This window comes from Vulpes vulpes, chromosome 6 (assembly GCF_048418805.1).
Source record: "Vulpes vulpes isolate BD-2025 chromosome 6, VulVul3, whole genome shotgun sequence".
Classification (NCBI taxonomy): domain Eukaryota; kingdom Metazoa; phylum Chordata; class Mammalia; order Carnivora; family Canidae; genus Vulpes; species Vulpes vulpes.
Window position 1 is genome coordinate 107,538,341 of NC_132785.1, and position 15,663 is coordinate 107,554,003.

Sequence of the window (15,663 nt, forward strand, 5' to 3'; positions counted from 1 at the left end):
GTCCACTTTGTCGTGCACACTGGCAGGGCCAAGGGAAGGGCTTCGGCGCCAAGTTCCCGCGGCTCGCTCGAGCCCCTCCCGACGCCTCCGGGGCCCGGGCTCGGTCACGCACGCCGGTCCCCGCGGACACCACGTTTCTCTCCAGCCGAGGAGCAGCCGCGTTCCCGGGCCGTCGCCATCGCCGCCCGCGCGGCGGGGCCCGGGCGGCTCGGACGGGTTTTCCTGCCGGGGCCGCGCCCGGGTGGGCGGGGGCCGCGCGCGAGCTGCGTAGCTGCACAAACACGGCGGGCTGGCGCGGCGCACGCAGCTGCGGGCTGGGGTGCGGGCCGCGGGGCGCGGGCTGCGGAGGGCGGACGCACGTACACACGCACAGCCCGCCCCGGCCGCCCAGGCCGCAGAAGTTGCCGCGCCGCGCCCCCCGCGGCCGCGCGCCCCCGCCCCCGGCCGCGCCTGCAGGGCTACAGCCCGCGCGCCCCGCCGCCGCCGCCGCCGCCGCCGCCGCGCAGCCCGGGGTCCCTGGGCCGCCGCCGCCGCCGCCGCGTGCAGGCCTCGCCCGCCGGCCGGGCACCCCGCTTACCCGTCTCCTGCCCGAGCTCCAGCATCCGCCGTCCCCCTTCCGCCGCGGGCCGCCGCCTTCGGTCCTCTCCCAGGCTCCGGCCGCCTGCACGCACTCCCGGATTTTAAAAACAAACAGGCGCCTCCGCCTCCCCGCGGCGCTCGCAGGGCTTCCGCCAGCCCGCGCCTCCCGGGGCTGGGAAGTTTGCTGGCAGGGCCCGGGCGGGACGCACGGGCTGTCACCCCTCGCTTGCGGCGCAGGAGCCTCGGCGCACCCCGCGCCCGCGGTGTCTGCCTCGCGATCGCTCTCCCTCCCTCCGTGTCACCCCCAGTCCTGCGATGCAGTGTCAGGATTGCACTGCTCTGACTCATCGGTTGAGCTCACAGCTTGAAAAAAAAAAAAAGAGAGAGAGAGGGCGAGAGGCAACAGCGAAGGAGGAGGACTCTGGCGTGCTACAAAGGATTGCACAACTCCCGGCTGGGAGCGCGGAGCGCCCAGCGGCCGGCCGGCGCGCGCGGCACGGCGGCGAGCAGGAACCAGCTCCACCACTTCATCAGCACAACTGTCTCGGGTCGGCCTCGCAGCCAGCAGGCCTGGCGCCGCCCACTTCCTGCGACCAAATAAGGCCGGAGAAGGCGTCTTTAAACCTCAGGCGGCTGTTCGGGCTGGGGATTTCCAGCAGACCTCACCTCCACTGCCGAGTGGGTCGCCCTCCTCCCTCAGCCCAGGCCGGCACCCCCCGATGGCTTTGCTGGAACCAACAGGCCACGCGGCTCGTTCCTTTCACACCAAGGTCATAAGGAGACGGTGACGAAATGCTTGGAAACCCATCGGGCCTGCCAGGAAAGTGTGTATGTGATGCTGGGGAGGACACAAGTCGCTTTCTTCCACAAGAAAACTCTTGGTTTTGGATACGGTAAATCATGCACAGTCCTCTCTAAGGCACCTTATTAAGTTTCCCCAAGTTTCACTTTTGGCTCACCAGCATCCTAGTGGTGTAAAAGGTTGTTGAGAAACGTCCCAGCCCTTATAAAAGGCCCAGTTACTTAGGTGATGAAAAGCTCCTGGGTTTAATTCTAGCAACGCAGGGCAGAGTTAGGGCAGCTTTTCACTGCATGCCCACGTTTCCCCTACCTTCCCTACTAACCCCCACCCCCACCCCATGCTTCCTTGCCTGGCTGGTGGGAAGATTTTGGCTGCTCAGGCAGCTCTTGGTGGCTCCTGCACTCAAGGAAGCTCCCAGGGCCAGGAGAAAGTCCAGGGGAGGTTCTTTCCATTTGTTTTTGGTTTTTGTTTTTCCCAAAAAGATGGGCCAGAAGCAGGTTTGCCTTTGAAGGAAAAAAACACTGAAAAATACACTGTGTCCCTGTGGCCAGTCCTGAGAAGCAAGTGCATTTTTTTGCTTTCTCAGGGAGAAGGGGAGAGGCAGTGGAATTGGTTTCTCACAGACCCTCTGAGCCTGCAGGGTAAGGGCCTTTGCCCCTGCGGAGCTGATGACAGAGACCCACCCTTGCTCCAAAGGAGCACCACTGTCTGGTCCTATTCCAGCCCTTTGCTGGCTGGAGCACCTTTGTGCACCTGGCGCTCACACTTCACCCAGGAGGAAGACGGCTTGTTTGTACCACAGTAGAATAGATATGTCAAAATAATGACAACTTAAAACAGTCTTATCTTCAAAATAAAGATAATTATGCCATGGGACTGGACGGGACTGGACCGGATGACCTCTTAAAATCCCTTCCAGTTTAAAATCCACGATTCTGTGGTTGTAAAAAGTGAATGGAGGAGCCAGGGAAACCACCTCCAACAAAGAAAAGCCCAGGCTCTAGGATTTAGCATCTGCTATGACAGTATTGTTCCTGACAATTCTCAAAGCACGTCCCCACACACAGCCTACTTAACAACCCCTATGTGTGTGAGTTTTATCCCTCTCATTTTATGGATGAGCACACTGAGGTTCAGATAGGTTAAGTGACTTGTGCAAGATCATGGGGTAAGCCATCGTTTGTCACCTCTCTGTTCCTCTTCCCATCTCCCCCAGAGGAAGACAGTGAGCCACTGAGGGACTGAGGCGCTCAGGCATGCAGGCCCAGCCCCCAAGTAGAGCCTAGACTCTCAGGACTCCTGGCAGAGGTTCAGTGTAAAGGATTTTTGGCTTTTTTTCTCCTGCTTGTCTGATTTCTTCATTCCCACTGACATCTCATCCAAGTGAGGGAAGCAGAAGCAAAGCCACTTGGTGTCTAGTGCCCACTGCTGCCTGGTTTCCTCTGGAGGCCGCTGGTCATCCTGGCCTTCTGCTAGGGCCTAACCCCCAAATCTGGCCACAAGCCAACCTGAAATTTGTCAGAGAGAGAGAGAGAAAGCACACAACCTGCAGGCCCCTGAGAGCCAGTGCAGACCAGCCCAAGGATGTTCCCAACCAACCAGAAAACCCAGCTGGGGATCACATTCCTAGAAGAGCCTGCCACCATGGAGCCAGGGCCCAACCTCCAGGGAACAAGTGGGAGCCACTCCAAAGGGCACTCCTCACTCAGCCTCAGCCCGGCCAGGACTTCCTCCCTGTCCCACACTGCCACACGGGCTGCTGAGCCTGGCCCAGGAAGCAGCAGCAGAAGTAGGGGAAGGTGGTGGGGTGCATGAGAAACAGAAGACACTAGAGGAGTCCTGCTCATCTTGGAACAGAACATCATGTCCCTTCACCCCAATTAAACTTGCAAACTCAGGCCATTTCAGAAAGAAGAGAGGAGGGAAAGGGGCACATGTGTGTTCGTGCAGGGGAGGAGGGCTCAAGACTGTGTCGAAGGGCCCCCCTGGTAGGAGAAGTCTGCCTCCCATAGGCAGGCAGGGATGTGCGCAAACAGCTGCAGCTATTCCGAGAAAGCCCGGGAGGTCAGTTTTGCTGCAGATATGACAGTGCAGAATCACTGACATGTGAAGTGAAAGTTTTGGTTTTAGAAGCTCTAGTCTCTGGGGCAGCCAAGAAGGGTACCCTTTGGAGAAGAAGAAAGAGAAAGAAAAGAAGGAAAGAAAGAAAGGTAGTAGGTGTTCCAGGGACCTTTGCCATAGAGCAGGCTTTTCTCCACCATCGACCTTTACAAACTGCAGGGAAGAAAAGAGCACAGAGCTCTGGTTCTGCTGAGAAACACTCCAGGAAGCAAAGCACCTTTGACAGGCTTCCAAACTCTGGGTCCCAATGAGGGCAAAAAACGGGCCTTAGAGAGGCTTCCTGGGACTCCATCAGCTCTCTGGACTTGGCTCAGAGTGACCTGTCACTGCCATCAGCAATGTCCACCTCTATGACAACCTAAGACCATTAAAAAGCTTCCCATGGCGAATTTTGTGGCATGTGAATTAGATTCCAATTAAAGGTGTTCTTAAGAGGGGAGGGAAAAAAGCTTCCAAGCAACCGGGTCCTCCTTACCCAGCCACCCACCTCCATTAATTCTCTGCTGCCTTAGTCACTATTTAAACAGGGGTTTTCTTCTTCCCAAGCCCAAGCCCCATGCCTGCATTCCTGTCTTTTTCCATTGTCCCTTCTCTGTCAGGATCTTTCCACGGGAGGCCAGCACACAGGGTGTGTTTAAGTGAAGAAGCAACCTTTGTTGGAAGATGAGGAATTGAGAGGAACAGACACAGTTGGGGAGCTCACAAATGGACAGTGCTGGGTTTCTTGCATCCCTGGTATCTTTTCCCTTGCCACTAAGGCCTCATGACCTCTAGTTTCAACGGAAGAAAGAGAGGCTGTGGAAAAAACAGCGAACCAGGATAGACTGCAAAAAACTGCTTTATGGCCGTATTGTACTATATGCACTTAAGAGGTTACAACTGTTCTTATTTTTACTGTTTTAGCCTATATCCGCTTCTACTAAAACTAGCCTCTTCCTTTCAAGAACCTAGTCCAGGCAAGTTCCCCCCCACCCCGAAGACCCCCAGGTCCTTCTCCATCCATCTCAGGGTGACCCTTGTGCTGGGCTCGCCCAAACTCTTCCAACCCTGACACAGAGCTCCATCTGGGTGTCCCTCCAAGGCTCCTCTCCTAGTCTCTCGTTGTGTCCTTTCCACTGAACTACTTCCACAGTGCCACCCACCAGCCTGAGTAGGGACACTCTTTTGGTGGCCATGCCTTCCCACCACTTTTCTTTCTTTTTTTAAATTTGTCAGAGAGAGAGAGAGAGAGAGAGAGAGAGAAAGCGCACAAGCAGGGAGAATGGCAGGCAGAGGGAGAAGCAGGCTCCCTGCTGAGCAAGGAGCCTAAGGTGGGACTTGATCCCAGGACCCAGGGATCATGACCTGAGCTGAAGGCAGGCACTCAACCAACTGAGCCACCCAGGTGTCCCTCCTCACACTTTTTGTCATATCCTTTTTGTCATGTCCTTTTTTTTTTTCTTTTCAAAGATTGTATTTATCTATTCATGACAGACACACGAGAGAGGCAGAGACACAGGCAGAGGGAGAAGCAGGCTCCCTGCGAGGAGCCCAATGCAGGACTCGATCCCAGGACACTGGGATCACGCCCTGAGCCAAAGGCAGACACTCAACCACTGAGCCCCCCAGGTGCCCTGTCATGTCCTTTCTGAGGAGGCAGGGAGCTCAAAACCACCCCAGCTATTAAGGTAAGTCACCCTGTGCCAATAAGTCCCTGCACTGTCTTCTCCTTTACCCTTGAAAACCCAGGAGACCCTCCTCCTCCATTCATATTTAGTTCACCTGTTCTGGGGCCTGCCACACCAGCCTACAGCTGTCTGCATCCTTCCCGCCCCCCCCCCCTACCCTAGCCCCTATCACCTCTCTCTCACAGGCCTGGGGTGGGTTCTTAGTGCCTTTGTCAGGCCCAAGAGGGAGCTTCTGCAGATATCCCCAGTTGCTGCTGTCACTCTGGGAGCGACGTCTGGCTGGGTGTAGGGAGGACAAAACAGGTGTGGCTGCCAGGAGGAGGGCGAGCCAGCAGGGCCACGGGGACAGAAGCACCCTTTCTTCACAGAGCCCAGGCTGCTAGCTTCCCAAAGGCGTCCTTTCAGCATGGTTCCATGCCCCCTGCAGAACCAGCCCCAGACAGACTCCATCGCTGGCTGTTCTCTGGAGCTCAGCTTCCCTACCCCGTGGCAGTGGGCCAGGAGGAACAAGACCCACAAGATCCAGTGTGTGCAATGGGACATGCTTTAGAACATTATTTTAAAATGAAAACAAATGCTGATATGTCATGGACTAGCATCCCAAATTCGTGTTCATGAGAGTGTACAGGTTATGAGCTGAGAGCTAAATCCAAATCTTGGCTCATACTAGCTTGATGACCTTGAGCAAGTTACTTAACCACTGGGTTTTCTTGTCTGCAAAATGGAGACAAGAGCTTAACAGTACCTGTCACACATGAAGTCTTTCATAAGTGTTGGCTATCATTTTTTCTCATCTCCTGATTGATCCCCTTGCTTCTAGTCTTGTACATTTACCATCCTCACTGCCATCAGAGTGATCACATCCCTTTCTGATAGTTCCCAGCATTCTAGTGCAAAAAGCTGAGCCTGTTAGCCAAACTGTTAGGTGTGTACACTTCAGGTATGATCCGGCTCTGTCCTACTTCCTGGCCCCAGGGCCACACAGCCAAACAACCTGAAGTTCCTCAAGATGATGCCTACTTGCTTACACATGCTCCTCCTCCCCCCACCTTCATCCACACCCCTAGTCTCCCATCAGACTTGAGCTCAATGGCAACTCTTCTGGGAAGCCTCCCTTGACCATTCCAAGCAGAGAAAGGCCACTGGAGTATATACTGCTGGAGCCCTCTTGGATCTTCTTTACCAGACTCGTGCACCATCCCCCAGCTACTGTGTTGGCTGCTAGCGGCTCCTAGCTGCCCCCTTTTCAAAAGGAGCTTTTGCTGGCAGAGAGCATTGCAGGCCAATGATTGATTAGGGGGTGGGGTAGGGGATGATTCCAAAAGTTCAGCCCCCTCATCTAAAGGTGGGACCAACTCTGTAATGGTGCAATTCATACTTCTCGGACCCTAGTGGGAGTCTGGCTGAGGCTAGCTAGCTCCAGCTGCAGCACACCCTTCTTTTGCATAGCTTCCTCCCCAGCCCTAGCCTGCTTCCTTCATCCCTTCCTCCTGAGAGCACTTCCTAAATCAATCCCAAGCACCCCTAACTGCCTCTGTCTCTGCTCCTAAGGAACTCCAGAGGCATCCCCTTGTTCATCTTTCCTCCATCCTGATACATTGTTCTGCTTATTGAGCTAGCTCCCTATTAGGATCAGAGCACCTGGTGCCTATACATGGTGGGTGCTCAGTAATGCTTGTTGGTAAATGCACAAATAAAACCATATATGTGAAAATTTGAGGTAAACAATAAAATGTAACATTATTATTATCACTACTTTCATTACTATCTCTTCCATTTCATTTTTTAAAAGATTTTATTTATTTATTCATGAGAGACACACACAGAGAGAAAGGCAGAGACACAGGCAGAGGGAGAAGCAGGCTCTGTACAGGGAGCCTGATGCAGGACTTGATTCAGGTACATGGGACTTGATCTCCAGGACCTGGAGATCCAGGTCTCCAGGATCATGCCCTGGGCTGAAGGCAGGTACTAAACAGCTGAGCCACCCAGGCGTCACTATTCCTTCCATTTCAAATGCACATTTAGGAATCCCTGGGTGGCGCAGCGGTTTGGCGCCTGCCTTTGGCCCAGGGCGCGATCCTGGAGACTCGGGATCGAATTCCACGTCGGGCTCCCGGTGCATGGAGCCTGCTTCTCCCTCTGCCTATGTCTCTGCCTCTCTCTCTCTCTCACTGTGTGCCTATCATAAATAAATAAAATTAAATTAAAAAAAAAAAAAACAAATGCACATTTAACATCTCCGAAATCAAGATGGATCTTACAATCAATATAGCATGTCATGGTTTAATCAGCAGCATTTCCTTTCTTAGTTGTACATAAAATGGTGCATCTTATAATTACTGGCTTCTTAAGTTCAGTACTACTATTGCTACTACTATTACCACTACTACTACTACTATTACTCCTACCACCACAACCACTACTAAGGATCAATATCCTGGCTTCTTGGCCCTGCAAGGCAAAGTCCACAGAGCTGAGAGACTCCATTGCCTGAGCTCAGTAGCTGTTAGGCAATCAAGCTTTCATAAAGTGACTTGCAATTTCCCAGAGATCAGAAGGACCCCTGTTCCAGACGCTTCCAGAAACTCCCACAGAAGCAGGCGAACCTCTTTACTGGGAGTCAGGAGAGCAAAGATTTAAGCCCAGTTCTTCCTCTAGTCTTCTGGATGATCCCATGCAGGACTTATCAACACATTCATTGAAGGTCTAACTAAATGCTTGATGAGATATAAGCCCATTCAGCACCCTGAGAGGAAGCCCTCTAATGATCCCTATTATACAGATAAGGAAGCTGAGGTTCAGAAAGCTTAAACACCTCTTCCAAAGTCACACAGATGGAATTCAATCACTGGCCTTTCAGAGTCCTTCTCTCTGCTATATGAGGACATCTCCTTGGGCTTGTGTCTTCCCAGTAAGGAAGCTGAATAATGAGGAGTCACAGACTGGAGCCTCAAAATCCATTCTCACTCCCCAGGTACATTTTATTTGACCCATAGTATGTGTTTGATTTGAAGTGAATTAAATTTCCTATCCACATTTTTTTTTTTAAATCAGGAGATTGAAACTAAAAATCAGGATTTCCAGGGGCACCTAAGTGGCACAGGTGGTCAAGTGTCCCACTCTTGGTTTTGGCACAGGCCATGATCTTGGGGTCATGATCTCAGGATTGGTGAGATCAAGCCCCATGGCAGGCTTTGTGCTCAGCACAGAGTTTGTTTGGGACTCTCCCCCTCGCCCCTCCACACCTCCTTCAAATAAATAAATCTTTTTTAAAAAATAAAAAATAGGGCAGCCCAGGTGGCTCAGCGGTTTAGTGCTGCCTTCAGCTCAGGGCCTGATCCTGGAGACCTGGGATTGAGTCCCACGTCAGGCTCCCTGCATGGAGCCTGCTTCTCTCTCTGCCTCTCTCTCTCTCTCCTCTCTCTCTCTCTCTCCTCTCTGTGTCTCTCAATAATAAATAAATAAAATCTTTTTAAAATAAAATAAATATATAAATAAAAATAAAAAATAAAAATAGTAAAAATAAAAGTCAGGATTTCTGGTTTGTCATGAAAAACACTGGGAAAAAAAAAGAAAAAAAAAGAAAAAAGAAAAACACTGGAATACTGGCCACACCAAGCCCTCCTTCTTGGAGGTGAAGCAGAGTAGCTACAGGAGGGGACTAGCATTAGAGAGAACAGCACCACCTTAGGAGCACCACTGTGGTGGGGCTTCCACACCCCAATTTTTCATTGCTCCCTTGGCCACTTATCATCTCACTTGTGATATTTTCTTATACCCAGCCAACCTCTCTTACTGAGAATGCCCCTGTTCCCCATGGGCCTTTGAATGAGTGACCCTTAAACCAAATGAAGTTCAAAGCCCTCTCCAGCCTTAACATCCTACCTGGCTCCTCCCAGAAGCCTCCCAACAGCTCCCACAAGGAGGTCACTTTATGAGCCTATTTTGGAACCACTTAAGGAAGCCCCTGCCTCACACCTGCCTCCCCTTTGGCTTCCATCACTGGGACCCCAGTGTCTGTTCCTCTCCTTCCCTTCCCCTCCCTCCACACCCAGAGCACCAGTCCCAGCCAGTGAGGGAGTGAGCCAAGCATGTGGGGAGATGGGTTAGCCCAAGCCAGGGGAGGGGCCCCACCCAGGAGGGAGTGAGGAAGGCAGGACTCTGTGTCTCCCAATAGGAAAGTGGTTTAAGGAGACAGATGGAAGTGGGGAGGCTCTACAGTCACAGAAGCCAAACACAGTTTGACACATGATGAAACACAAACAGAAAATCATCAGGAGGAAGAATGTATAGTCTCAGCAGCAACTTAAGATATGCAAGTAAGAGCACCATTAGGGACTCATTATGGCCTGGAGTCCACATGCAAATAAATAAATTAATTAAACAAGAAAGATGCTGGGCGCCTGGGTGGCTCAGTTAGTTAAGCAACTACCTGGGGCTCACGTCACCATCTCAGGTCCTGGGATAGACCCCCCCCCCCCCCCCAGAGTTGGACTCCCTGCTCAGCGGGGAGTCTGCTTCTTCCTTTTTTTTTTTTTTAAAGGTTTTATTTATTTATTCATGAGAGACACAGAGAGAGAGGCAGAGATACAGGCAGAGGGAGAAGCAGGTTCCATGCAGGGATCCCAGGATTCCGGGGTCACGCCCTGGACCAAAGGCAGGTGCTAAACCGCTGAGCCACCCAGGGATCCGGGCTTCTTCCTTTCCCTCTGCTCTCCCCTCCCCTCCACTGGTGCGCTCTCTCAAATAAATAAAAAAAAAAATCTTAAAAAAAAAAAAAAAAAAAGCTGCTGATGGCAAGGCCATTTCAACAGACATTGTTGTGGCACTATAAGCTGTTTAAACCTTTCTAGAATGTGATTTGGCACACTGTGTTGCAACAGTTGAAGACCTTGATTAGGTAATTATGGTTAGGAGACCAGATTCCATGAAAATAATCTAAAATGCCATCGCAAAAGAGTTTTTACAAAAGATGCTCATAACACCTATATATAGACCCCCAAAATTGAAATCCATTCAGATGATGGTATGATATGGTAACAGAATGAAACATGAAAGGGATTAGCAAATGGAAACAATCTGATGAAAACATTTGATGAAATCATGCTATATGACAAAATCAGCACAAAGAAATAATAAAGGTGGACTTACAAACTATGTTAAAACATCCACAGGAATGTTAGCAATCAGAAGAGCATCCTGAACAGCATAAACTGCTAAGGTATAATGTTAACTCTAAGTTGATATGAGTTATGGTTTAAATAAAAATAATAATGATGTAGTGTCAGGGCCCTTGAATAGGATTTCCTCACCATAAAGATACCCCAGCCCAGCTCCCAGGAAGTAGGTAAGCCCAGGCTCCTGGCCTGATGAGAAGAAGGGAGGTCAGCTGGGAGAGAGGGCTAGGACTGTGGGCAGGAGGATGGCCCCAGAGCTTCCCTTAGCAAGAGGGCTCTGAAAGATACCTCTCGCTAGAGAAACAAAGTTACACAAATAAACCCACACCATTTAACCTCTAACGTCCTGGGTGCTAGATCTCACTGCTGCATTTTCACTCTCAATTTTACTAATACCTTATTTCAGCAACTTCAGAGGTGACACCAGGGCTCTCTGTGGGCTAGCCTAGGAACCCAACCGCCATTTATAGCATTGTTTCTATGGAAATGTGTTTCAAGCTTCAAGAAATCTAGCTGCTGACAACCCTGGGGCACACACGTGGTCTCTAAATTAGGGAACTGAGACAAGCAGTTATCGCTGGGTCCTGGGCTCAGGAAGACAGCTTATTACTTAGATCGTATGGTAGTTCATACGTACACCACTGGCAATGATCCCCTGAGAGCAGGCTGGAGGTCACTGTACGGGGTGGAGAGGGGACCGCAGCATCTGGGAATGCACATAATAGTCCAGGGAAGCACAAGGATTATCTCTCCCCTGCCCCACCTGCAAACACATCACAGAAGATGTGTAACTGGCCTCAGTACCCCTCGTGAGTATCCAGGTGGGCTTTCCAATTGCTCCCTGACCCTGGCAAACTTCTAGCCACAAGGTCCCACTTTCAGTCTGATCTCAGAACAAAGAAACTGCAAACCTCTGACAGTTCTGGAATTTGGCTTCAGCAGATAGGTGCTTGAGATAACCAGGGCCCCAGCAGGGCCGGACATCTCTCCACACATGTACTGCTGCTGTGGCTTCTGTTTTAGCAGGCTCCAACCTGCCCGCACAAGGTCTGCCCAGGGCTCTCCAGCCCTCACCCACCTCGGACTCCAAACAACATGGAGAAGTCTCTATTTCCTGCCCTGAACCACACTGGTCATAGGGAAAGGATGATCAACAGCCCTCCACACAGATACCCCATGTCAAGAAAGTTCCCGACTAAGAAGAAAAGGCTACACACATGTGGGGAGGCAAGACCAAAGGGGAGTGGACGGTGAGAAGGCTATTCACCAGGAGTCCCAAGGTTCTGAGATGCCAGAGATATAAGAAAGTGGTCAGAAGAGAGTCAACTGCTCAGCCACAAGGCCACATCTACAGTTGCAAGTCCCAGCAGAGCTCATGGAAAAATGCAAGTTCAGAAGGCCCTGACTGCTAAGCCAGAGGTAGACTGGATAAATTCCAAGGCTAGCAATAAAGGGCAACTCAAAGTTTCAATACTATAATAAATATGCACGATACGGCAAACACCCAAGACACTAACTCACTAGGGCTCTACCTGGGTTAGGCAGGGCGGCAGGAAGTCAGTGTGCAAAGCACACCCTCACTACTGGAACTACAGAAGAGAAAATAGGTTGCTTCCCCCTGTGGCTGAGGCCCCCAGGACCAGGCAGGCAGCCTGGAGGTGAGCAGGTGGCTCAGAGCTGAGCCTCAGGACCACATATACTCATGCGGCTGGTTCCTTGGAATACCAGGTGTGAGCAATCATCTGGATTCTGAGGCCACTTGGAGGTCACTTGCACCAGGCACAGTCCATGCTGGGAGCCCTGCAGTCATACAGTTAGCCAGCCGGTGAGGTCAGGGCTTCCATTACCAAAAGACTCACTCGGCCAATCTGAATTCTTCAGCCCCTGTAGTGCAGGTGGCTGATAAGACATAGCGCTTGTCTTCCTGGTAGTAACAGATGGGAGGCTTGGAGGTTCCTCCCTCTGGCCTTCCCACCCAGATCCAAAGTCTTTGATACGTTAAGGTCTTTTTTTTTTAAATAAGTACATAAAGTATATATATTTCTAAAGCAATTTCAAACACACAAAATTCTCTATTCATATATGGCCACTTCACCTAAATCCAGTATTTACCATATGCCAATTTATACTATGGCCAATGTAATCAGTTTTTATGCACTCAAGTGTATGTGCAATATTGCCTGCTCAAGCAGAAACCACTTTTCACCAAAATTTATCAATGTTTTCCTATGAATTAATACCATCTTCATGTTAATGTAACAACTGCACGATATTCCACTGGTCTAGGTATCATGAACTCATGAATTACATAGCCATTTGGAACATTTAGGCTATTTACAGTTTCTTGGTATTTTAAACAATGTTGCTATAAATATCTTTATGTATATAGCTCTTTTCCTCCTTAGAATTATTTTCTTAGAATAAATTCCCAAGAGTAATACTGATAGGTAAAAGGAAATTAACCTTCTTTAATAGCTTCAAGTACTACTTTTTTTTTTTTTTAAGTAAGCTCCACACCCAGCATGGAGCCCAACGTGGGGCATGAACTCATGACCCCAAGATCAAGATCTCAGCTGAGTCAGACACTTAATTGACCAAGCCACCCAGATGCCCCTCAAGTTCTACATTTTAAAAATATATTGTTCAGGAGTGCCTGGGTGACTCAGTCAGTTAAATGTCCAACTCTTGATTTTGGCTCAGGTGTCAGGGGTCATGACATCGAGCTCCACACTGACTCCTCTCGGAGCTTGGAGCCCACTTGGGATTCTCTCTCTCCCCCTCCCTCTGCCCCCTCCCCCCCGCACAAGCATGCTCTCTCTTTCCAAAAATAAAAATACACACACACACACCACATATGTATTATGTGAGTTACCTGGATTGCCTATTTTCCAAGGTAGTCTTCCTACCATTCAAGGTCCACTCTTTTTTTCCCCCCAAGATCTACTCTTAAAATCTACATTCCCCAAGTCCCCTTTGGGTGAGGCATCTGGAGTACACATCCTATGCTTGAATGGATGTTGGAGGTAACTCAACTGATTTGCTGTGGAGAGATGAAGAAGGAGAACAGGGATGTGGGTAGGGAGGTAGAGGACTGGGATGAATAGGAGCAGGGAGTAGGCCCCATGGAGGCAGAAACGAAGGCAAGTCCCACGGGATGTCCCTTCCAAAGCAAGCCAGTTTGCTTAGACATCAAACCTGCCCTACCACCCAAGCTTCCTCTGAGCTGATCTTCCAGGAGCCAAGAACAAAAACACACTTCAATGGGTTCCTAAAGATCTTGCAAATACTGCGTGCTTCTAAGTTCTAGAAACATACTCTGCAAACAATATAAGCCATGCACTCACCACTAGTCAAGTAGGCCCATGCATGTGTGGGCTCAGCGCTAAGGGTGGTGCGACTTTAAGGAAAAAAGTTCACCTGATCAGCCATGGCAGGAAGATGCTTCTCCACAGGACTCTCTGAGTGGCATGCAGACCCCAGACAACTGTTCAATACCAGGAATGCTCTGGAGAGTCATCAGGTTCCACTGTGATGCACCATAAAGACACCACCTGCCAGATTCTGTTCATAGGCTTGTGGAATTTTTTTTAAGGATTTTATTTCTTTATTTTAGAGAGAGAGAGAGTGAGCACGCACAAACAGGGGGAGTGGCAGAGGGAGAGGGAGCAGCAGACTTCTTGCTGAGTAGGGAGCCTAACACGGGGCTTGATCCCAAGACCCTGAGATCATGACCTGAGCCGAAGGCAGACGCTTAACCGACTGAGCCACCCATATACCCCAGGCTTGTGGAATTTCTGAGCAGGAAAGAACCACATAGTAGTCCAAACCTCTCATAAACAAACTGAGACCCCAAGTCTCTGCCTTGGGGTCCCCCACTGTACCCTACAATCATTGTCAGGAGGACCCATTCCTCTTTCCCCTGAGCATGAAGAGCCACAGCCCATCCTGTCACCAGGTTAAATAAGGCTTTCATTTTTAGGAGTCTTAGTCTCTCCTTTCACCATCTACTGTTTCATTTTTCTTAGTCCCTTCCTGGTTCAAAGCCGGCAGACAGTGCCAAGCATGAAAACTAAGGGATTCCCTCTGGGAAGCAGGTATTTATTCTTTTTTAAGGATAATGAGGAGGGTGCCACCTTTAAATCAGCTTCTCATCACAGATGCCTCTTCAGGGTGAGGAAGACCCAGATGCCAGGCTTTGTGTCCCTAAGTCCCCTCTCCACCCTCACCAGGGCCACCTTGGCAGGCTCAGAGAAACAGCAAAGCCATCAAGGCACTGGCTCCATCAACAGGTGCGAAGGAAGGGCGGCCAGTGTCCTATAGCGGGTAAGTTCCACTGCAGAGACACTAGGGTGGAAGCTCCAGAAGGCAGCAGGGAAGCAGGTCCTGTGGGCATCTGCCAGGAAGAAAAGGGCAGGGAGGGCATTCAGGGGATGGGGAGCAACAATGTACAAGGCACAGAGGAGCCAAAGTGCACTGAGCAGCAGAGAGAACACCATCAGCTATACTGGGGAGGGAGTGGTTGCAGAAGAGGTGGAAAGGTGCCCCAGGCCTCCAAAGAGGGCCTCGTGTGCCATTCTGAGGAATGCTACCTTTCTGCAGGATGTGGGAAGCTCTCAAAGGTTTTTAAGACAGGGGATGTGATCAAAGCTGTGTTTTAGAAAAATAACCAGGTCTGTCAAGACTTCTTTCCCATTTCAGTGCTGCTTTTTTTTTTTTTTTTTTAATTATTTTATTTGAGAGAGAGAAAGAGAAAGAGAGAGAGAGAGAGTGAGCAGAGAAAGAGAACACAAGTGGGGAGGAGCAGAAGGAGAGGGAGAAGCAGGCTCCCTGCTCAGCCCCATGCGGGGCTCGACTCAGGGACTCCAGGATCATGACCTGAGCCAAAGGCAGATGCTTAGCCGACTGAGCCACCCAGGCACCCCTTTTGCAGTGCTGCTTTTAACATGATGTCATTTTATAGGGACACAAATGCACAAGTCAGTATAAATCGTGCCAGAGTACTGGCCAGGAACACTCCTGCTTGTCCTTCTGGAAGGCCAGCCTGATTCCACATTGGTGACCAAGCCTCACCTCTGGGATCACCTCCAGTTCAGGCTGTAAGAACCTAGCTCATACCACGCCCAGCTCCATGGAGGCAGCAGCTCCCACTTTCAGGGAACAGGGGAAAGGATTCTCGGAATGCTGGCAGTCGCCCCGGCCTGAGTCCAGTAGGTTCAAAACTACGTTTTTCTTTTTCTTTTTTAAGGGAAACAAAATCCTTTGTCTAAGGCCACTAGAACTGAATGATCAAGATTTCAGCCAAGGTACCCTTGGT

The 15,663-nt window shown here is 50.5% G+C and overlaps 1 protein-coding gene across 4 annotated transcripts in view; it reads right to left on the reverse strand.

The window, feature by feature from the left end:
* MIDEAS (mitotic deacetylase associated SANT domain protein) overlaps window positions 1-15,663 on the reverse strand; it is a 66,349-nt gene that overhangs the window by 37,839 nt on the left and 12,847 nt on the right. For 2 of the 4 annotated variants that reach the window (XM_072761980.1, XM_026008561.2), the window contains exon 1: window positions 578-1,108. The exons of the other annotated variants lie outside the window; for them this stretch is intronic. The gene's annotated coding sequence lies outside the window, so the exon portion shown is untranslated. Of the gene's footprint in view, window positions 1-577; window positions 1,109-15,663 lie in introns of those variants that run through there. 4 annotated transcript variants of the gene reach the window in all.